General features: G+C 36.9%; 1 protein-coding gene across 1 annotated transcript in view; it reads left to right on the top strand.

The window, feature by feature from the left end:
- The first annotated feature begins 4,248 nt into the window (after window positions 1–4,248).
- Window positions 4,249–24,360, top strand: part of syt1a (synaptotagmin Ia) — a 101,749-nt gene continuing 81,637 nt past the window's right edge. Inside the window, exon 1 of the mRNA XM_015029083.1 lies at window positions 4,249–4,304. The gene's annotated coding sequence lies outside the window, so the exon portion shown is untranslated. The remainder of the gene's footprint in view (window positions 4,305–24,360) is intronic.

Consider the following 24,360-nt stretch of genomic DNA (forward strand, 5'->3'; position numbering starts at 1 on the left):
ATTTCTCCATTATCCTATTGTTAATGTTTAAATAGAGCTTGAATACCGATACCTGGTGCAGAGATCATTCAAATTTCCAAAATTTAATAATCAGATAATGAAGCAGGAGAAATTATGTATGCATTTGCCTCCAGGGGGCAGGCTTCTCAACATTTTCAGTCTAAAATCAAAAACATCCCTGCATTTAGCTTACTCAGATAGGTGAACTCAGCTTACTGTGTGCAATATATAGTTTGGCTATCAGATGATAAAATTTGGAGTAAAAATAAATTGCATTTCATTTTCACCATCACGAAGAAACCTATTATTCTCGCCTGAATCTAACAAGTACAAACTTGCAATGCTGTCCTAACTATGAAATAGTGTAAACAGGGGTATACAAGACAGAGTCACACTACAGTCTCATTACATCCCACAAAATACAAGTGCCCCTGTGCAAAGGTTTGGCAGGCGGAAAGACTATTCATCTTTCTGCTATTTGCTAACAGCCTTGTTGCCACACTCCTGCCAAATTCTTCTGAGCCGAATTCAAGTGGGCCTCAAATCTGGCTGTAGTCGAGGCTGGCCGTCTGGAAGGCAGGACGAGTATGAAAGAGGGTCCATCCAGTCTTCATGCTGCATAAAGGTAGATATGACTGGGAATATGATCAAGACTTCTTAGCAGTAATATCTCCATGCAGGATATTGGCTTTGTGCCCCTGCTGCCGAACAAAAAAGTCACTATTGTTCCCTAAACACTGGTCCTCCCTGGCTTCTTATTAAATAGATGTGGCAATTTGATTGTCAATATGAGCCTGAAACTAATAATGTGTGTTTGTTTCTTATGAGACTGCAATCCCCTTTGTATAGCGGTATTGCAATGTTCCTCAGGAGAATATTAAGTTCCTTGGGTCTCTGCAGTATGATTGAAGAATAACAAATGCCAGAAGTATTCAGAAATCACTGATGCAGACTTGTAAATCAAGTTACTGTGACTTTTTTTTTAACCCAAACAAACTTTCTTTGACAGCACCCATTTTGCATAAGTATAAAATGGAGTTGGATAAAATGCCATGGAGTTTTTAGTGTTTTTTTTTAATGGTGTAACCTTTTAGAGAGCAGCTTTCAATAAACGTGTGAAATAGCAATTTATATAACATTTAAAAAGTGTTAGAAAAAAAGTGAAATTTAAAAAGAATCAACAGTTAGAACTCATAATTACAAAATCTTTTGATGCATTTTAAAATTTCTACACTACTGTGCAATGGAATATTTTTAAAATGTATTACAAAATCATCATCTGAATGGTGTGGGGTGTGTCTGTAGTTAAATCCAAAATGTTGGCCCGTTTTTGGTAAAACAGCTGAAGCTGGATAAAAAGCATCCATGAACATAAAATCTGTTCACAGATTCCCTTTTTTTAACTAAGCCAGTGTAACATCTGATGATCTAAACCATTTGATTATATCTCTGGCTGTGCATCAGATGGCAAATCTCTAGCTGGAAGGTGAACATTTGTGTCATTGTCAAGCATTTAATTGAAGAAATTGGGATGTTTTAAGCATTAAATCAATTACATTTCACTTTAATTCATATACTTCTATGAGTTGGTGTATTAAAGTCTCAGTGGAAGAGATTACAGCCGTTCTTTATTTACCAGCTCAAACAAATACCTTTTGGATTCTTTTGAATTTTTATGACTGTGAAATCTTTCTTTAAAAATTAGTAGTTTCAGCTAATGCTAATATTAATTGTAGCTTTTTCCTAATTTCTAATATTTTAAAGACTCCCAGAAGTTATTTGCAGATGTTTGAAGAACTTTTAGGAAGACTGGATCAACTTTACACACTGCCTTAGTGATTTAAGACCAAGTGGTTTCATAATAATTGGGCTAAGTAGGAAGTTTCATTGAAGTTTAGCAGAGTTGCTTCTGGTCTGATGAAACGGAGCTCTCCAGAACCAGTGTGCAACGTCAGAAGACCGTGCTGTGCTCATTAACTGGCTAACCCCTGGAATATCCAAGTGATGGGTCAATGATGCTGCATCTGCTGTGCTTGGCTTTGTATGCAGTGTTTCCTGAGTTTTAGCATTTTTTCAACATAATTAGTTATAATAGTTAAGCAGTTTGTTTTCATTTGAAGCTGAATTGGTGATTTGCTGTGTTGAGAACATGTCTTGCTTCCCTTGATTTACAAAAAGCAAGTGTCAACGCATCTTTAATTCATGTTTCTTACATACATGGCATCTTTTACGAGAAAATAGAAAGGCTTTGCAGCTCCTTATTACAAAGAGGCTTTGCTACAACAAAGAATTAATAGACCAGTAGTTATGCATGATTGGAGTGAATTTATCTTTTTTTCCTGTAAAGGGCCTTGAGTTGCATTGTGATGTGAACTGGCCCTATGTAAAACAGAATTTAATTGAATTGTCAATTCCAGCTTGCTTTATTAAGGTGCTCTGTTGGAAAGGATCAATACATTTTACAGATTTTTGAATCTTGTTCAAAAAAGCCAATTTTACTCATGAAACTTTAAATTGCTTTAAATGTGGGAGTGGATGAAATATCGGTTTGCTGATTCTGTCATTGGCCTCAAAATGTCACTACTGGTAAACCTCCAGCCCCTCTGCTTATGTAACTTACCAAACTTGAAATGTCTGATCTTTTCTTCTTCATGCAGCATTTGGAGCAAACACAGAATATGTGCATGTAGAGACATTACCATTTTACATATCACTCTAGACCTGCTGCTTAATAGCTTCTTGACAACATTCTTGACATTAATCTAAAGACGAGCTCTGACAGCGCCGTGGTAAAAATGTCTGTTCTCCTTCTCAAGGTTGAGAGGATGAATGTTTGCTATGGATATTACAGCCGAGGTGGCAAGATGGCTCTGTTTTGAACACCTGAGCTTACATCTTCAGTCAGAACAACAGCTAAATTGGTAAAACAACGTTTTAAGAAACTCAGAAAAATAGTTAAACCTTATTGGTTTAGTGAAGTGCTATAAATCTAATTGGATTTGAAACCTTTTGCAGGTTTCAGGAAACTTGTTTTAAGATATAGTCGTCTGTAGGACACTTGTGGTTAAGAGTTTTTTCTCGATCCTTTTCCAGGACAACAAACATGTCTTGAGGCCTTCGTCGCCCGGCTTATTGGGTGTCAATGTCTGCCAGTGAGCCTGACTGGTATCCCCAGGCATTTGAAGTCTATTTTAAGAGTACATGTCTCTGGAGGTAGACGGAGAGTTGTTTGTTTTTCAGGCCCACATGACTGTTACACATTCATGAAACACCTTTTCAGTAAAAGCACAGAGTTGGCTTTGAAAGCCCTCCTGCTGTCTGCTGGTAAATATCAGCTGCTAATTAGTGCCTGTTTATATCTTTCACGGCTTCATCTTTTGGAAGATAGCCGGCCCATTCTGGTACTGATTTTTCTGCCTTTCACCAATCGATGGACGGCACTGCTGCTGTCTTCTGTCTCTCTCCCTTCTCCATCTGGGGGTTTCTATCAAAGGAAAGATGACGCTGGACATTATAGGGTTAAATTTTCATTTTCTGGTGAGAATTTTAGGATAACATTTGTGGGATAAAATAAAAAAAATGCCCATCTCTTTTTGTGCTTTGAGCGTTTTTGTGAGGCACATAAATTTCACCCCACTTGACTTTTTAAAATTTAGTAATCAACCCATTAAAATTGTGCTGGGAAAAATGCTCCACCTGATTTTTCGCCCTCTGAAATTAGGGATTGCAAAAAAAGTTGTTAAAATTTCTCCTTGGTGTTTCTCTGATTATCTGAAACTTTACTGAGACTAACAAGAAAGTGCTAAATTGTGTAAAAGTACATGTGTATGCGTATGCAGGACGAGTTTTTAGCTGCCTTTGGAGCTGCAAAAGAAATCTCATTGGTGACTTTTCTGTTAATTGTAGATATTCTACATTTTCACTGGCACTGAAGGGTTTAATTAGTGGTTATTACTGGTTAACTACTGTTAAAAAAGAACAGCTCCAGGCACAAGGTGACTTTATTTAAAACTCGAGCTAATTGTGCATAGCTAATGCTGGACATCTTAGTTAGGATCATGCAGTGACAGTAGTAATTTGATTTTCAGTAAAGCCTGCTGTCTGCATGGACTCATTTGACACATCGCCTTAAAACATTTCTTGAGCCACATGTGTATCGCCTTCTCTGTTAGACTCAGTGGAGCCTGATTTTTCTGCTGTCAGGGTTTCTGGGTGTTTGTGATAATGACGCCTGTGTTTGTTTTTCAGTGGACATCCATCTGGAAAAGGAAGACTGAAAAAAAACTGCTCTGACTCAAGAACCTGTGAGTATGCTCTCAGATAACTCTTCATCAAATCTCATTATAGTCCATTTGTTAAACAACCCCAAATGGCATTTATTTAAATTGTGTAGCATATAAAAAAAGGATAGAAAAGGTCTAATTATTTTATTTGCACAATATGACATCTTACCCTCTGTTTCCCCATGACGCATGCACACAAAAATCAATCAAATCGGTGGATCCTACAGGGAGTCAGGATGCTTGATGGCCTCTGGTCTCATTTGGGATGCAGACATTGTCCTGTTGCTTCCTTTAATGAGATCTGGAGGCGTGCAATCTAATATTCACCAGTGAGGCTCCAACATGGCCCCTGAGCCTGTAGCCAAGAAAACTGTGTGTTAATTCAATGGAGTGAAGTCAGCTGTGATCAGAGCGACTGAAGTGGCCATTCACTCCAGAGGCTGAGAGGCACTGACTTTGTTTGAAACACGATGCACAAATACTCTGCGGCTTTGTTTTTGCCTCGCTTAGTAGGTTGGACTTTTGCATAAATATTTCAGTAAATATTATTCACAAAGAGCTGCTTTGGGCCTGAACAAGCGCAGGTGTGGGATCAAAGGTACGGCAAGTCTGGCTATGAATGACAAATACAAACATTTTCATGAGCGAGAGCTTCCCTTGAACTGACTCAAATACCAGTTTTTGTGAAATATTGTGGTATGGAAGCTTTTATTTTCATTGTTTTGTTGTTCTTTGAAAGTAATTGCAAAAGTATTCATGCGCTTGGTTTTCTTTTAAGCTTTTTCATTAAGTCACATCCATAAATGTGAAGGTTTTTATGGGAATTATATGTATGCATATTCTGCAGTATCCTTCACTTCACATTAAAGCCTTGCTCATTATTAAAGCTGCTGCCATTACCAGAACTGATAAGTAATCAAACAGAAAACTGAACAATTTGTTCAATCAAAAACGGTACTGAAAATGTATTGTATATCCAGAGTGACAATCAGTCCACTTTTAGTGAGTTGGCATGCAGGATAAAGTCCTGCTGAGGCTGTCGGTGGGGGACTCAGCTGCTTTGGGCTTTCTCATATGTGTGAAGATAAGCTTATTGTGGCGTTACTGAGATAAAGAGCTTTGTTAATGACGTTATCTCAATTCTTCTGTTATTCTCCAGTCTTTAAGTTTAAATATCCTCAAAAGCATCAAAATGACTACAAGTCGGAACAGTAATAATCTTATCAAGTCTTGGTTTCTACTCATTTATTGGGATGAACTGACAAGAGGGACATATTTTAGACTTTTGAAAGGTGCCAATATTACTAATTATTTCTGTGATATTTAGTAGCGAAACATCAATTTCTTTTATGCTGTTGATGATCCTTAAATCTGTCCCAGCTGTCAGCAGTGATTGATGGAGTTTGCACTTCCCACCTCCACTCAGCTGTGTTTTCTTCTGTTTACACCTCATACCTTATCTCGCTTCCAGAGATCTCTCAGCCTCCTTCCATTAGCAGACTTATTAATCATCCTTCATGGTATATAATTGAGTTAGAGCCCTTCTGCTGGTAGGTTATTCAGAGATAGTGTTATGAAAAATGTTTATTCTCTAATAAATTCCTTCTGGTTTTGAATTTTTGTCACACTTCAATTTTTCAGATCATCCAAAATGTATCAAAGAATAACTAGCATCCATTAAAAATCAGTCTTCACAGGGTGAATAATTTACTAAGCAGGAACAAAATCTATTAAAACTTGAGTGAAGAAGTTATCTATTTAAAAACCCGTTACACCGCTGCAACAACTGCCATCAAGCACATATGACAACGGGCAATATCTTTGGAGCGCTGGTCCCAGAGCATAACACTACCACCACCATGTATGATTGTTTAATGCTGCTTGTTTTGCACATAAACCACTCAAAGCTTTCAACATTTCTCTCAACATTTCACAAAGTATTTTCCAGCAGTCTTGATCATCATTCCTATGATGATCAAGACCCTGTATCTCTCTTTCTTTTTGTCGATTCATGGACTTTGACTTTAACAAAGGCAAGTGATGTCTTCAGTGCTCTAGACATTGTTCTCGGTTCTTTTGTAAACTCCTCAATGAGTCATTGATGTGCTCTTTGTATAATTTTAGAAATCTGCCAACTACAGGGAAGGTTTTCTAACACTGCATGTTTTCTCTCTTTGGCTCTCAAGGCCATGTTTAAGGCCTGAAGTCTTAAAAATGGCTTTGTAAAGCTCCTCAGATTTATAGATGTCTCTGCGCTTCTGAATTTTTTTTAGATCGAGGCGCTGTGTGTTGCTTTTGAAACTCTTTTAGCCTACTTCATGTTGGCAGTCAGGTTCTGTTTAGGTGATTTCTTGATTCTCCATGTTGGGGAGTGATCAGGTCCAGGTTTTTCTGATGAAACCGAACCAAAAATGTGGGTGATATCTAAAGTATGAGTTGTTTTATTTCTCTTAGAATCAGGCCGGGTTGATTTCGATGGATAATTTCATTTGAAAGGCTCCTGTGGTTGCACTGATACATGTACTAAATTATTAAAATATAAATGTTCTTCGACTTGTTCTTTACTGACATGGAAGCATTTATAAACATGGTCTGTTTCCTTTTCTTAACACCTCTATTTAGTAATTTGATGATGTGTTGGTTAGGGATTTCCGGGATCTTTTGTGAAGTTCATATTACCTCATAAACCTGCTGATGCAGTTTTCATCAAACCCTCTTAAAATGCTGAAAACAAGGCTCCGACAAATAGCTGGCCCATTTTGCAAATGCACATTACTTTTCTAAGCCATTAAGATGTTCCATGGAAAGTTGTATAATTGGTTGTAGTGGTTTTGCGGCTCTGATTTGTGTTTTACGGCTGTTAATGCATCCAGTTTTACCACACTGCTGTTTACTGGCGAAAAAAGTTTTCTAATCTGACAGATGGGTTGCAAACACTGCTGTTAATATTTTAAATTCAGTCATTGGTCACGTAAAAGCACTTGTCACATTAAAAAAACAAACTTTCACTATATCCAAAATGATTCAGTTAAATATTTTTAGGAAAATGCAGCGTTAAAATGAGAAAATAAAGTTGTGGAACCATCCAGCGTTATCAGCTGGTTACCTGATAGTGGAAGTTACCAAGTGATTTCATTTGATGGGAAGTTTATTTGTAAAATTTATATATGCTTGAGGCTTTGACTTGATCAACAGAAATCTAGAGTTGAAAATATTTATCCCATATTGTGGTTGGACTGCGACCAACAACCAGAACAAAAAACATTCACTTCTGAAAAAGATTCACAGCTCTAAGAAGAACATATCAGCTATGATTTTTAGGTTTATGACAGAAGTAATGATATCCTTTTATGACATTTTTATATTTCTAAACAAACCTCGAAGTAGTTCCAAAATAGTGAAATACATAAAAGATTTAAAAGCATGAAAAATGCCAGACCTGAGGTTGCAAGATCTCCTCCAGCTCCTCAGCATATGAGTAACCAGGCGTCTGTAATTTCCCCCGATGACGACGGCAGAACCCAAACCCGGTCATGTGTGTTAATGCTTTCGGCTTTTTCTGCTTTGAGGTGCATGAGGTTGTGTCCAACCTTCAGCAAAATGCTTACAACCTTGGTAATGCGCTTTTCTGTAGAGATTGTACCTTTAAATGAATGAATGATGCACACCAGGTGGTCATGACACAAAAAAAATATGTAAACTGCAAACTTTGCCTTTATTTAATCAGGATAAGATAATTTTATTTTTCTGTTTACTTTTGTTTTGCATCACTTCAGATCACTGTATCAAGTGATGACAAGGGGAGTCATATTTACAATCGGAGGGAAACCACATTGCATCTTTTCCTTCCTTGAAGAAGTTTGACTCTCAGTAATGGTTAATTAGAAGGTTAATTAGAAAACTCTTTACTGCTGGAGTCGTGCTTAGGTTAAATATAAAGATAAATCTTAAAAAATCTGTTGTAAAAATAAGCATCATTTTAGCTTAACACAATTGGATGCAAAAATAATATTTTCAGTCCATATTTTTTTCTTTAATATTTTCTGCTCTGTTTTGGACCTCTGTCAGCCGCATTCTCTTTCAGTGGTTACCTTTTCATTGTTGGTGCAAAATTAAGCTCTGTATTCAGCAATGTTTCCATTTCAGGAGGAGCAGACAGAATTACTCTTTCCCCATTTCATTCTCACTGAGCTGCTATTTCATTTCCTGCCTTGTTCATTAAATCAAATTGGCGCCTGTCATTTGATAATAGTGCAGTGACATCAGGCAGAGACAATTTTGTGTTACTCTAACAATTTCATGTGGAAATGGAAAACACTGCTCCTTAATTGATACGTTTTAATTTTTGTGTACTTTTAAACACCAGCGTTTTTAATTAAAACCAAAAAATATTTTGTATTTTAGGCATCCATTTCTAAGCATTTAAGTACAAGAACCAGAATGTAACAGGATCAGTGTTCAAGCACTCAACATGACTCCGTTTGTTGCATATTATTATTAGTATATTTCTCCCACCTTGATACCCTAAACATCACCAAAAAGTTGCTCAAAAACATCCATTTGTCTATTTCAGCTTGCATTTGCAGGGAGGGTAGTTGTTTTCTGTCTTCATCTGTCATGGGACAAGAGATGGGATACACCCTGAACCGCTTACCTGTTGACACAGAACTAAAAACGATGCAGACTCATACCTATGATCAGTACAGAGGAACCTTTTGGCTTTAAACTAATGTTTCCTCTCAGTTTTTAGACTAGAAGGAAACCAGAGTTCCTGGGTAGCCATTTCTAAGAAGTGAAGTCTCCTGGAAGTTTGTAGTTTTTGTGTAAAATGTGACTAATTGTGTAAAAGTACTTTAAGTACCATATTTTCCAGACTACAGAGCGCACTTCACTATAAGCCGCACCCACTAAGTTTTAAAAAAAAACTGGAAACTGAGTTTGAAAACCTTTCTCCGTCGTTCCTGCTGCTAGCATGTGCTTGTTCTAAATGAAAATCAGCACTTTCTTCTTTGATTTCCAATTTTATCTTCCAATGATTCACTTCCTGCTGAAGAGCCCCCTGGTGGTTGAAGAAAACTCCTGCTTGCACCAGGGGGGAAAAGTAGCGGCTTTTAGTCCGAAAAATACGGTAATCAGTACGACAAATGCAGGGAAAGGTGCAGAAAAAAGTCTGAAGATGATTTGGGTACTGTTGGAAAATATGATTTGCATTACGACATGTTTTTTTTATTATACTATTTACAAATATACAGTACTAAAAATCCATACTATTAAATGCATAAAGAACCTACATGTGCAACTGAATGCCCTTTATGATCCATTCACGTCATAATGTGTGCTTAAAGCTGATGCATAGTGTTCAGTAGCCATCAGATAGCAGTTCTTTTCTCTGTGGGTGAAATTTCATGATCCTCACATAGTGAGAGCATAAAGTCCCTCCTGGATAAGCTTAAGAGAAGACGACACATGAGGGAGGAAGGTCTGCTATGTTCAAAATGGCCACAGGGACGCCATTTCCCACAGAGCTCCAATTCCCCTGGCTCTGCAGTGCCAGTCTGTCCTTTGTGAGCCAAAGTGACTGAGACACATTGCGGTCACCATGGGCTGGAGGAGATATGACAAACACAAAAGCCAGACCCTGTTTGCTTCTTCCCACGAGAGAAGAACGTGCAGCTCATTGATACGGCAGGAGCTTAGCTGTCGAAGACTCTACTGGTCTCCTTGAAGGGCTGTCAAGTTTGCCACTTAAGTTTTATATCTTTGGTCATGCAAGGCTTCATGCTTATGACTTGAAATCCATTTTAAACATCTGGTGTCGTTGGAGTGCAGCAAGTGTTACTCTGATTATTGGAAATACCACAACATTTGAAGTTAATACGGTTAAGCTATTGTAAATTTTTCAGGAAGAAGAGAACATTTTAGACTAGATTAAATTTCCCGCTTCACTTTATGCAGTTCTAATTGGATTTTGAGCCAGAAATAAACATATTTTGTGTTTTAAGCAGAAGACATTGTTCTGAATAAGTCATATCTTTCATTTTGGATCATCCTCCTCCATTTTCTAAACATGTTTCAGTGTCACAAAAATGAGTCTGCGTGTATTTTGTGGATTTGTTCTGGCTTAAACACATCCTTCCCAGTATTCACCTTCAGTTTTTTTTCTTCACTTTCTTTTCAAGTATAGACAGGAGCAGAGAAGTGTCAGCATGGCTACATGCTAAAAACTCCTAGTGTGCGTTAAATTGAAAGCTGGTTTTGTTGCGCCTTGAGTCTCTCTTCTACAAGTCGTGCTGAGCAATCTAGATCCAAATGGAGCACGCTGAGTCTAACATATGGGTGTTTGTTATTCATGAAACACATGCAGTAGGAGTTGGTGGACACATTAAAAAATTTAATTTTTTGGGAGACATTGACATAAAGAAATGTCTTTAGTTTGAGTAAAATAATACAATTATTTAGCTCATCAAGCCAAAAAAGGAGGAAAGCATTGGCCTGTTAGTGCCTGTTGGTATCAGGAACTAAGACACAAACTTATGTAAATGTAGATTTACTCTCCACATAAAGGACAATATTAGCCAAATAAGTTGTAAGCTATCTAAAAAGTCAGGACTTTTTAACAGGGTGCTCACTTTAGAAACGCTACAATTCAAAACACATTTGACAAGAAATATTTAAGAGGTTTTTGTAATAAAACTCCCCTTATGAATGACTAATAAGCCATTCAGAAACTAGTTAATAGCCCTGAAAACACTTCAAATCATCAACATTTAAAGGGTATCTGTGGAGTTAAGTGATATGTGCATCTTAATTTTTAGTAGAAGGTTTAAATATATTTCATACCAGCACTTTAGAAATATAAAGCAATAGCGAGAAATAGATTTAACCACAATGTCTTCTAGAAACAGTTCAATTATGATTTACTAACGTAAATCTGGAATCTGTTGTGTTTTACAAGCAACTGCAACTATTTGGTTCATAACAAAGTACTCTTGTACTCGCATAGTTTTAGAATTGCAAAAAACACTTTGGTCCTCTCTGTAAAGATTATAGAAGTAGATGAGTGAACATTTGAACAGAGTCTGAGATTCCTCTGTGGAGAGTTACATCTGGTTTACTGTGTTTTTCATCTGCACATGAAAAACACAGTAATGTGTCCAAAGAAATGTGGCATTTGTTTTTAATGCTAAACCTAAAGCTTAGAAAATATTGCTATCTTTCTGTTTTACAAAGAATGACGACCAAAATATAATTACTGCAGAGATTTGTCCTTCTCTTTTTTTCCGTCTTCAAGGAGCTTTGAATCGAACTCAACAGATTGATGGGCCTTTTCCAGGGCAGTTCAGTTGCTTCTCATCGTCGCTGCAGTCCATGCCCGTTTTTGTACTTCAGCTCTGTAATGAGGAGCACAGAGGCTAACCTAATTGGGGTAAACTGTGTATTTAGCAAACTTAATCTGGCAGAGTAATATTTAAACAAACCGTGGGGATGAACTCAGTCGTGCTGATGATGGTTGCTCAGCTAGATAGGTTGTGGTTGGAAATACTCGGAACGATTAGTGAGACGAAGGTGAAGTTGTCATTGACTGGCTGTCAGAATCTGACATGGATTTGCAATTTCAACTGTAATTTCATTCCACAGTCCTTAAAGGATATTCTCTTCTCTTCAGGTAGCACACGGTCCTTTACTGCTTCTTATTGTGCATTGATTTGCTAAAGATGCATAATTGCTTTATTGCTGTGGTCTTTTGCTAAATGGTCCTGCTGGCAGTTTTGGTCCTTGATTCTGATACAGTGATTTACACCTTGTGCCTATTAGTTTCTAAGGAATCAATTATTTGCTAATCAAGAAAAAAAAAATTGTAGAACCCAAAATAACACCGTTGTTTTGTAGGTATCGACATAACAAGAATTAAAAGTTGAATAAAGGTACAAATTAATACATTTTTACTGAGAAAATGTAACCATTTAAATAACAGGACTCGTACAAGCTTAAATTCTTAGGTTAAGATGTTAATTATCTAAAATAGTCTGAATTGCACAATGCTTGCTTTTGACTTGGTAATTGGTAGGAATGTTGATTCTATATATTTAAATAATATTTAGTATAAAATCCAAAGTTACTACATAAAGTGAAATTATTCCTTGTGTAGCTAAACGAACATATTCATTATTACTCAGTTGGATCAGTGATATTCAGAGTTGTTTGGATTTTGACTCGTAATAAAATAACTGGCCAATGTCTGCTTGATCCTAGGACCAAAAGAGATGAGAGTTTGAATTTATTTTTGTAATAAAACGAGTTAGCTTAGAATTTAAAATGTTATTTTCAGAATCTGTTTGTTTTGTTTAGTACAATTAAACCCTCTGATTGCATTTTCTCATCAGTAGTTGCTCTATTCCTCTGACTTTATCCCATTTGTCTTTGTTCAAAGAATGCCAGTAAGTCGTCCAACGCTTTCCTCTCATAGCATTTCAGGTGAAGTGTTGTTTGCTCCACCCTCAGCTCAGCACATTTACAATTTCTGTTTAGTTAGTGTGCAAACTGGTCATGTGCGCTGCGTCAAACTTGGTGTGTTTCTAAGCAACAAAACACCTCCTAAGATTGCTGTTATTTCTGAAAACTACGTCAGGACTTTCACACTTCCAAGAATATGTTCTCTGCTCTGAGGCTGCTTCATTAGACCAACAAGCTGTAAAATAATTCACTCTATACATTTTAGTGAGAAAAAAAGACAATAAATTCTTTAAATCCTACTTTGAGCTTAAAATAATTTTGTTATCATAAAATAAAAAGAATTTCCATAAATTCAGGGAAATAAACTGTTCAGTTACGGCAAAATGTCTCATTTTGAGAACAAACATGAAATATTGAAAACTAAATTGTAAAACAGAGGTTGCTGATTGCAACAATTATTTATCCTGCTAACATCTGAGCAATAGTGCATATAAATTGCAGAGTGTTTTTACCGTTAAAGCATGAAAACATCACAGCTGTAATTGCAGCAACAGTGGTCGGCATGAGAATTAATTTATTTCTACTCTTTTTGGCAGAAGTTTAGAAATCACAAGTGTTTTTATTATTATTATTTGTTTCATTTTAACTGTCATCTTGCTGAGATTCACACATCTATTACTAAAGCTTCTTTCAAAGCAACCAATCTCAGTTGCTGCTTTGAACAAGGAAAGTGATTAAAAGAACCGTTTTCCCTCTTAAAGGCAAGCAAGAAGAGCTGGAGTCAATGGACGATTAGGCCTGGAGCAGCTCTGATCATCAGGACCAAGCTGGAGAGGTGCATTAAGACCACTCTCTTTTGTCATTTTAATTTATTAGGCTTCATTTTGAGGCTGAAGATGAAAAGTCTGACTTATTTGCATTTGTGCATTGTCAGAGCAGAAGTAAGCATGTTTTCAGATATACAAATGAGCCTGTTTTGAAGTTGATAGGAAGTAACAAATAAAAAAGGGCATAGATGATATTCCATTGATAATTATCGACACCCTTCAAATTAATTAAAAGCTCTTCCTCAATTACAAATTTGGGAACCTCACATCTCAACAAATTGAAGAGCACAATCTAAGGACACTAGATAAAAACCAATAAATTAGATCCAGTTTCATGTTTATTTTGATTTGACTCTACTTCTGTTTTCTGAACCATTTCTGTGATTTTTTTGGTCATATTTTGCATCATTGTCTTGCTGAAAGCCTTCAAGAATTAAACCAGCAAAATTATTGGTTGATCAAACATTTAATTTGGTCAGATCTCTCCTTGGAGAACAGCTGGATGTGCAAAAGGTAAAAAAAAGACATAGAACCGTTGGACATGGAGTAAAAATAATAAACACAACTGGAGCGTTTGATGAAAATCTTAATATCGGTCCCATCTAACCAAATGAATGATTGCTGCAGTTAAGGATACACTTGTTTTATTAATGCTTTCTCTAAACTTTTAAAAAGGGAACAAATAATTCTGGAGAATTTTATAATTGAATGTGAACTATCTTACATGTTTTTAAAATGACCTTTGAATTTCACAGTTGTTTAAAAAAATGCTGTTAACTTGTGACCTTTTTCTTTCTAAAAAAAAAAAAAAGTCTTATGGAAATAGATTGTTGTCTGGGATCATTTTCTCTGTTGCAAGAAATGATATTTTATTATAGCTTTTATTGTGTCATATAAGCTTGCTGAGGTTGATTACATGAACCACAAGCCTGTGCAATGCGATAATACCTTTCAATTGCTGACGCATGGAAATGGGAGATGGGATATAAATGCTGGGCTTGTTTCAGTCTGTAAAGTTTTCTTGTTTCAGAGGCAGCTAGCATGGGTTCTCTGTTTTTCTTATTTGTCTTGAAAAGCACAAAAACTAAAAGTTTCTTTTAGGAATTAGATACATTTATGGGGGTGGTGCTTTCACCATGATGAATACCCAACACCCATTTGGCCAAGTTTAGTTTTTACTGGCTTATCTCAACATGAAAACAGACCATAACGTTTCTCCACATGCGCATACAAACCCACATTTACATTTCCCTGTGATAAGCCTGAGCAGCCTCACATGACTTACTGGCACAACCCTCTTGTAATCCCCTTCCAATCATGTTTAATGCAGGCTTTTTCAGTAAGGTGACAGCAAATCAACTCAAATTCTGATCTCTATTGATTTCCCCTATATCTGTTTTGTGATTTCTTCTCCGACTGTTAAAAGATCCTCAGAACAGCATCAGCTAAGCTGGCGCTAAGAGTTTTGCCTCCAGTAGATGGATATAACATTGTGGCAGTGATGGAGCTGGGAATCAGTCATCCTTAGTCAAGATACAGGCCACTTTCAAATGGAAGTCTGCCAACCGAGCACACAGCTGCATCACTTTTTCTTTTACTCTGGAAATTACACAGAAGACCAAACACACATCAGCTCTTATCACAAAATCCGTTGTGTCCTATGAACTGTGCATATCGAGATGTTACAATGGAACAAAATAACATGAACTGATTGAACTGATGATGATGTAGTTTCATCCTTGCTTCACTGGTATCCTAAAAGCATTAAACAGATGCTGCTAATCCACTGTGTCACTCAGGGTTACACACACACACACCCACTAATGGATTCATCATATGCTTGAGGATCAGACCTAATACACCAGTGTTAGTAGTCCAGTTTTATAGTAATGTAACCAAAAGGACAAATTATTTTAATGTGTTTTTTTTTCTACAAAGTGTTTCTCATTTGGATTAATATTTTTAAGAACATTTTCACTGTCACCTTTACTCCCCATCAATAATAATAATAATAATAAACATTATTTTGTTGCCTTAGCAAACTCAAAATGAAAAGCAATGCATGCACCATTAAAAACCTTTCACACAGGTGCTGTGAGAGCAAAATGAAACGTGTTCAAATTTATTTTAATTGAACCAAACAGAATTCACTCTGAAATTAGCTTATAGTTTTTTCAATATAAATCTCAATTATATCAGTGACTTTATTTGTTAATTAGAAAATTAATCAATCAAACACAAATTAAGTTGTAGGCTGTTTGGAGTCTGCAGCACCAACACACTGTTAAGCACACAATAAGCCTTGAATCTCGGCTCAGGATGCAGTATTTATGCTTGTAGCTCTTATTGTGAAAGGTTTTAAAGGAAGTTAATTCTCAGTTAAACTACAGATTCAAATCTGACTTGGTGTTATATTAGCAGTTCTTCTGCATATAGACACACCTTGGTGCAATGCTGAATATTGTCAAATTTTATATTGCTAGGAAACTTTAAGATGTACATCTTAAAATTAACTTATTTTGCATTAACAGTAAGACAGTTTGGATGGAGAAGTCAGACGGCATCCATAAAACACTCGTATGCATGTGTGCAGACGTAAAAGAAGCATTTTAAAGCTGAAAATACACCAGATTTAGATTAACTTAAAGCAGAAAGCAAAGTTCTATCGTAACAAGGTTTAAAGAGAGGAAATTAGATTGATAGTTTCCAAAACCAGGTATATAACATAATCTCCCCAAAACACTTCAAGAAGCTCTCGTTTAAATATAGAGTTTATATATTCCATTTGTTTTGTTTTGCTTTAGTCACTGCTAGTGATATTTGATTCTGCAGGCCTCGAGCTGAGTCACCCGTAAAGTACCTTGACAGAGGGAGTAAACAAGCCTGCCTCTGTTCATCAAGGTAATCTTGTTTACTTGGTGGACAGCATACTACCACAGGGATAAAGGCCGACGAGCCAGATACTGTGATCCCTGCTCCCATCTCTTTAAAGTAGATATAACAAGCTTATTATTATTTTCTGTCATTTTGAATGTTGCAGTTTATCGTCTCATTGAACATGGAGGTATTAAGGGTCCCATTTAATCAAGTATGATCTTAAAATTGTCTGATGCAATTTATTATTAAATAAATGATCATTTTGTTTATTAAGGGAGAAAAGCTGTCCAAACCAACCTGGCTGCAAATTAAATAATACGTTTTGACTACCTAATGTGTGAAAGGTAAGCTTATTTTCTCCTACCTTCACCTGTTGCTGCTAAACCTGCAGAATCAAGAAATAAATTAAATGTAACACTTCTGACAAGTTGAGGTAGGGTATGTTACAAAATGTCGGACAGTAACACCACATATTCTGATTTAAAGAAATTCAAGAAATTTTTACACTGATAAGTTTTGAAAGTTTTGCTGTCAGTAGTGTTTTGGGACTATAAAACCCTCAAAAGCTTCTGTGCATTAACTGAGTGATTGTACTCAGAAGTAGCTGGCCTCATGACTGATCCAGGGAAACATAAAACAACCAAGCACAACATTTAAACATCAAACATTGATTCCAAGACATCTGTTAAAATCTTAAGAGTCTCTTACACTAAAACCTAAACATTTCTGAATGCATTAAAACCTGACATTACCTTCTAAATATTAAACTTGTGGATAAAGTTCTCCAGGAGCAACTAGTGTCTACATATTGATTTAGAAACTGTCAACATTTGATCTTACAACATTGTGCATGCCTGTATGGTGAACATGATTTAGTAGATTTCCTCTTGCTTGGTGATACTTAGAGAAAAATATATGTGTACTAATTACTTTAGCATTCTGTAGAAACTACCCCCTCACTGTTGTAATTTGTAAATGACTGCCTCCTCATGAGGGGAGATTACCATTCGCAGTCATCTCTGTGATTCATAATTACTCTCACAGTGAGCAGTCATGAAATGCAGGGGGTGAGATTTTCATTTGTGTCAAAACCACGGTACCATATCCACCAGCACCACGGCTGCTGAAGTGGTGCTGGTTTAAATCAGAACTTGATTTAAACCTTTTACTCTGTTGAACAATAGACAGACTGTTGCAGACTAAAAAGTAGGAAGGAATATGAAAATTATTGAGTTGTTGTCACAAAACAGAACTGACAAAAAATATGAAACAATCCTCAGTTTCAAGTTTCAGCTTTTTCCAAGTGCTGCATGCTTTTTAGTTTTCTTATTTGCTCCATTCTTGCATGGCAGTTTTTGTGCCTTATAGGATTTAAAGTTCACCATCAGTCAATATTTTCAACAACTGAGTGCAGTCAGGAGTAAAACCTTATTATGTACAACAGAACAATGCTTTGGGGTGACAGCAAAGGGTGAAAGACAGAATATGGCAACTGGATGGAATTGGGTAGAAATGGAATGGTGCGAAGTGTTTCAAGATCATATAAGCGTCAGACATCTTATTTCACAATCCTGAAAAAATCCAGTCAGGTTTTTTTAAAAGCTGAGTGGCCAGTCAGCAGTATCTTACACCATTTTTGTACAATTTGTTGAGCAAAAACAGCAGAGGAATTGAAGTAATGATGCAGAGAAACATATTGCACATTTACAGTGAAATGGGAAGCTTAAAATATCTTCACTGTTGAACGAGTGGGAGGCAGATGGTGATCATTGTGGAGACCTGTGCACATAGAGATCTGCCTTATGTAGAGCTATAGCAGATATAGCGTTAGAAAGAAAGAGGCAGCAAGCTGAGGCCTTCATTTCTTTTTACTTGCAAATACGCAGCAGCAATAATCTTTGAATGCATCATTACTCTTCTGCCGTTTCAAAATTTCTACTATCCTGATCAGTCAGGCAGTGAGTAGAGGATGAGAGCAACGAGCTCTGACTTATCTATTTATAGATTGCCTTAATTGGGCGCTTCATATCTAGGTCGCTAAGCACACCTGTGACTAAAGAATGTTTCATATGATGCAAAGAGACATGCAAGAGAGCACTGACACCTCATCATGTTCAACTAAAGAAAGAAAAAGCTCTCAAGTGAATTATAACCAACTATGAACTGGTTTTCTGTAAGTATCAGCTGTAAATAAATTAAGCCACCTGTATTTTCCCAAAAAAACTCAACAAAAGATCCAATCTATATTGGGGGAAACTTTGATGGCCAAATGTGAAGCTGCTTGTAGTACTTTGTAGCTGCTTTCTGGGACATTTTTATGCAAATGAAGCACAATGCATAGCATGCCATTTTGTGTCGTATTTTAACCTTGCAGCATTTCTTCATGCACACACACAGCCAGACAAAGATAACCTAAGTAAGTAGGCTATCTGGAGAAGTTTGAGTAGCTTTGGAGCAAAAAATGCTTTTCCTCAGAAAAGAAAGAGGTAGAGAACCTACCTCTTTATACCACCATTATAACAATAATGGTGTTTCGCTGTTTGACGCAGCATAAATGTTGTAAACAGACTGAAAAAACAGATAAGTGAGACAAAAGAGTGGTCACTTGCTGTTTTAATGAATAGCTAGAAATGCACAGGAACCCAGTGTTTTTGCCAAAGAATTGAAACGGGTTTTTATTTTGTAGAACAGTGTTGTTTCACTAAATTAACTGTATTTATGTTAATAGTTTTTAAAACTTAGCAAATATTGATTTACTTCTTTACAAAAATACGAAGATAAAAGATGAGACAAAAGACATAGTTCACATTTTTAACAAAACAAAGAAATAGTTTAATGATTTCATTTATTTTTATTTATTTTGATGAGGCAAAATAAAAAAAATAGTTTTCATGAAAACAGAAAAAAGAAAAACAAGAAATTCACCTAAAGAGGGACATGGTCTAAAGCATTTTTGAACATCTACCTTATTGTTGTTCCTCTAGTTTTGTCTTTCTCCCTCCGTATCGCTAAGTAAGATACGAAGGCTTTAACTAACGTATAACCTTATGCACAAGTCGCAGTATCACCTTGGTGTCAATCAAACCCAGACACTAGATTATCAGAAAGAGCCATGATTCATCTGCATTTTTGTAAAGTCCAGCAGCATTGTGTTTTACACCAATGCTTCTGACATGATGATGTAAGGTTTGCTTGCAGCAGCTCTCAGTTCATTCCATGAAACTGTAGAGCGTTTCTTCTTGAGTTAATTTGAAGGCCACATAATGTTTGGACTCAGAAAAGTAAAGTGGTGAATTCTGTGCCCTTATTCTCCGTAACATCCACTGACCATGCTCTGACTTCATGTGGCCGACCACATCATGGCTGATTTGGTGTCGTTTCCATACCACCAACAGTTGACTGTGGGATATTTTATAGCGGAGATGTTTCAAGGTGGCATCCTATTCGAACTCCAGAGAGAAACCTGCTAGTTTGTTTTTTTTTTACTACTCTGTAACTGTGGAAATTCAATGGCTAATTGAAGATTTCTGGCAACATAGTGTGTACATAAAAAACACACCGTCATCCAGGTTGCATATGAAATTAGGTACATGTGTTGCATGCTTTTGTGGGACTTCATCACTGAAGCTCTGCTTTTTGCCTCATCTCCTTTCAAAAACGAGAGAAAAAAACTTTTTTTCTTTGATTGGCAGGTTAATCTCTTCAAGGTCAATTCGCTTTCTTCCTCTGCCTGTCACTGTATAGATAACTGCGGTAATATCTCCTGTTGCGTGTCTCCTTCCCCCTCTTGACTGATTCTCAGTTTACACTCAGATCAAAAGATTGTGTCCTTGCCTTGTTGTCTGGTTCCTAAATGAGCGGCTGCATAATTTGTTGAGCATCATCCCTGTATGTTTATCAAGGGGTAAAGAGAAGTGTTCCTGGTGATCTCTGCAGAATCTCTTCATGTGAACTGTTTTTATGTTGGGCTTTGGACTAGATTTATTTTTGCATAAAATGAAAGATGGTTCCTGGGTTGTAAATGTTTCCAGAAATGTCTACTTTAAGTGTGAATGATGAAAATGGAAACTATTATCCTATTCAGACACCCGCATGGAAAATGATTGTTGGACAAAGAGAAAGAGAAAAATCTCCACACAAAAAGAGAGGAATGAGGGAAAATTGTTACTATGAATCACAGTATTTTGTGGTGAACGCTGATGAGCAGAAGTATTGGAGGAGAAAATGTGAAAACACAGCAGGAAACCAGTGCCGTGTTCTTTGAAGCTTCACAAAGGAACTTGCGCAGATGGCTGCCAAGACCCACAAAGGCAAATGCTTGGCTTCAAGCGGCTAATATCACCATGACTTGCACATTGAGTTCTGATCATGTTATTTGTTTAAACATGCGTATTTCGCAGCGCATTTTCGAACCACGATGCATCATTGATTTGTGCACATGATTGTGATGGCACTCGCTGTCACCACAGGCTGCAAACTCGAGATGTGATTTACAAGTGAGGACAGCTGGAAAGGCTGTGAAAGTCTGTGCAGATTTAGCAGCCTGGACGAACCCTACGAACAACGAATACCTGCCACCGACACAAAAAATAGCCTGAGTTTGCTGTGAAGCAAAGCTGCTCTAGAGCTGATAACAAAAAGGAGCGTACATATTAGCGTTTCTTGCTCCTTTTGATGTAAAATGACGGTATCTCGTTAATATGTAGTCGTTTAGGTCTGTTTAATGGTGCTGAGATGGTGAAAAAAGTATAACAGATATTTTGTTTTCTCTTAAAAACTTGATATTTTGCAGGGTAAATAATCTGCCTTAAAATCTTATTTGTAATTTTAAATATTAGTAGTTAATAGAAACCTAAATATTTGTTGCTTAAGATGTAAAACATTTGAAAAGAACAGTCACAAAACTCAAACAAACATTTTGAACACAAATATATAAATGGAAATGCGAAATTCTGCTTTGACTTTTGAAGGTGCTCCTCTGCTTGAACTTATAGAAACACAATTTTTAGACGCAGTGTCTGGAAAATGTATGCAGATCTATAGACAGATTGTTTGTTCATACAATATGTGCCTGGAAAACTGATCCAAGTTTTCTCTGAGGGGAATGGATCATCTTTTGACTGCAGAATAGATCCGCCTGTGATTGTATGAAGCATTATATCTAAAGAGGAACACTATATGTAGCTCTACTAGGTTTATTTAAAATTATACAGCCTTTGGAGAGAATGTTAAGCAAATGAGTGATATGCTCTAAAAATACCTTTAGATTCATAAAATACACAATTTCCCCTTGTAATTTACCTTGTTTTATACTAAACGTAGTATGTAAAGATTTTAACATCTCATTATGTACTCCAACCTCAGCTTGAGATGTAGTGCTTTTAAAGTAAATCCATTGACTCCACCCTCCTGTAGTCAAATCTGTCTTCAGCCACCAGTTCTGGTTCAGGAAGGGTTCAGTGCCTATTTACTGGGGTATTGTGAGTGATTCTGGCCTTGTTAAATCCCATTTTGTTTTGTGCAGCGTGGAGGTTGGCCTCCTCCAGGCATGTGAAGGTGGAGGCTGAGGCCGGCACACTAACTGCGTGAGCCAGAGAGCAGTCCAATTTTTCATCCTTATTGCCCGTGACATATCCAAAGTGGCAGAGTGCCGTCCACGGAGATACAAAAGATGGGCGAAAGGGAGGAAAACGTGGAAGTGTGCAGCTCAGATGGATTGAGGGGAGTGGATTTCCATTTCAGTCTCTGAGCAGGGCTCCAATTTCCTTGGCTGAGAACAATGCAGCTCACCTGTGTCTATTAGGGGAGATGAAGTTAGTGCTGCTATTCCATAACATACACTGCCTCTGGGCTTGTTGTGTAGGTGTACAGAGCGTTGAGCTCCATTAATTCATGTCATCTATGTCAAAACCATTTGTTATTTTAATTATATGTGATTCAGTTGTTGTTGGACGGCAATTTGCAATTATAAAATCTCTATCTGACATGTTTTGTTATCTTAATTCCAACCTTTCAGACTGTCACATGCAGCCAGAACAGTTATAGTCGCCAAGGGCAGCATCAAGGTCACCTGTGGGGGATGTGCTTTCCTTGAATAGCTGGGACATCACACAGCTGGGAAATTTTCCTCGCAGAGAGATTTCCCCTCTCGTAGCTGAGATTAAGATCTCTTGTTGTAATTATTGCTTTGTGAAGCGGCCCAATTCTGCCAACATGATGGTATCACACGATCAGGTGCGGCGGAGGGTTTCTGCCACCAGCTGTTCATGTCCTGTGCATGTTTTAGTGGGCAGCAGCGAGCGGCACGGTTATGTGATATCCGCTCGATGATCGACTAGTTCCTGGAAAACTGCCAGCGCCTTCACTTTTTCCTTTGCCCCTCTGTAGCATATGGGAGTGAAGAAGAAAAAGTAGAAAATCAACACGAAGCAAAAGAAAAACAAAAGTAATCCCCTTGGTTATTGGGGATTTTTTAGCTCCAGCTGCACAATAAGGGCTGAAACATATGGCTGTCAGCCTCCCCAAACACCGGTGCTTGACAGACAGTCAATTCTGCTTAATGAGCAATTGTTATGTACCGCATAGCAAAGTGTGGAAATAAGCAGACTGTGACATTAGCACACAAACATGCTGGAAGGTATAACCTGCATGTTTCAGCCTAAAAAGGCATTTCTAGTATTTCAGACTGCAATCAGTAATGTGTTCAAGGTAATTGACCAAATCATGTATTCACATCTAATCATCCTTGTTAGGTTAATGAACTTTAATGAATATTATACTGATACATTTTCTTTTACATATAAAGGATGGATTTGCTAACATTTTCTGGCTGCAGACCCTGTACACTTTCTTGACTTAAAGTATTTGTTTTAGAAATATGCGTTCACTGCCTGTTCTCTAACTGCCAATAACCTAAATTAGTGTTTTCTAAGAATTAAAATAAGAAATACTCTTTTCCATCCATTGCTTAATATCAAAAATTCAATTTGGAAAACAAAGAACTGGTGTTGGGTCATCAGTAGACATAAAAATGTAGGGCCTAAACAGTGAGCCATGGAGGACTCCTTAGTTTAAAATGTAACATTATACGGCAAGACGTGCTTTTCTTTGCATCAACTAGCTGTAATATTGAGTAGCTTAAATGACAAATGCACTTTTTTTCCAGTAATTAATCAAATTAATAAAACTTTTCAGGCAATGCAAAGGAAAATGTCTTCAGAAGTCTCATCTATTTGTTTTTTTTATCAATCGTTTTGATAAATTCAAGACAAAATGCAGTTATGCACAAAAACCTACGCTTACAATGGACACATTAAAAAAATACACAACTGTCTATATTTCAATTCTTTAGCCACTTTTTTGAATATTATAGTAACCTGAAGAGGGTCAGGGGAAAGTTTTGTATGAATTGGCAGCAGAAACTGGAAATAGAAGTGGAATATAACATTTAATCTCTTGTACCAGTGGACAGGCGACCTTGTTTCTGTTCTAGGAAACTTAATGAATTTGTATTTATCTCAGATGAAATTATGATTGGTTTCATAAATCAGATCTGGTGTCTCCTATTCGCACCGTTTCATAATCAAATCACTCTTTCACCGTTTGTAGCTTAAACCGAGGCAGGTGTGGCATTTTAAAAAAAATCTTAGTATTATAATGTGATTTGCTGCAAGAAAAACAGAATTGCATCTGCAGTCGTGATCCACAGAGGGATTATACTTTGTTTTTACCAGAAGCCTTTCCCTGAGCGAATAAATTCATTCGCTTTGATTTAGTGGCTTTTCTTGGCAGGGTGACTGGATAATTGGTTATGGTCAACTCTCATAAGGTTTACTAAAACAATGGCAGGTGTTTTGATGAGAACAAGCAGAGATTCATCATAAAGGTTCAAGCAGCAAACTGTGACATTGTGTGAATGG

The sequence above is a fragment of the Poecilia latipinna genome, unplaced genomic scaffold (assembly GCF_001443285.1).
Source record: "Poecilia latipinna isolate Pla-1442-1.1 unplaced genomic scaffold, P_latipinna-1.0 Scaffold9, whole genome shotgun sequence".
Taxonomy (NCBI): Eukaryota; Metazoa; Chordata; class Actinopteri; order Cyprinodontiformes; family Poeciliidae; genus Poecilia; species Poecilia latipinna.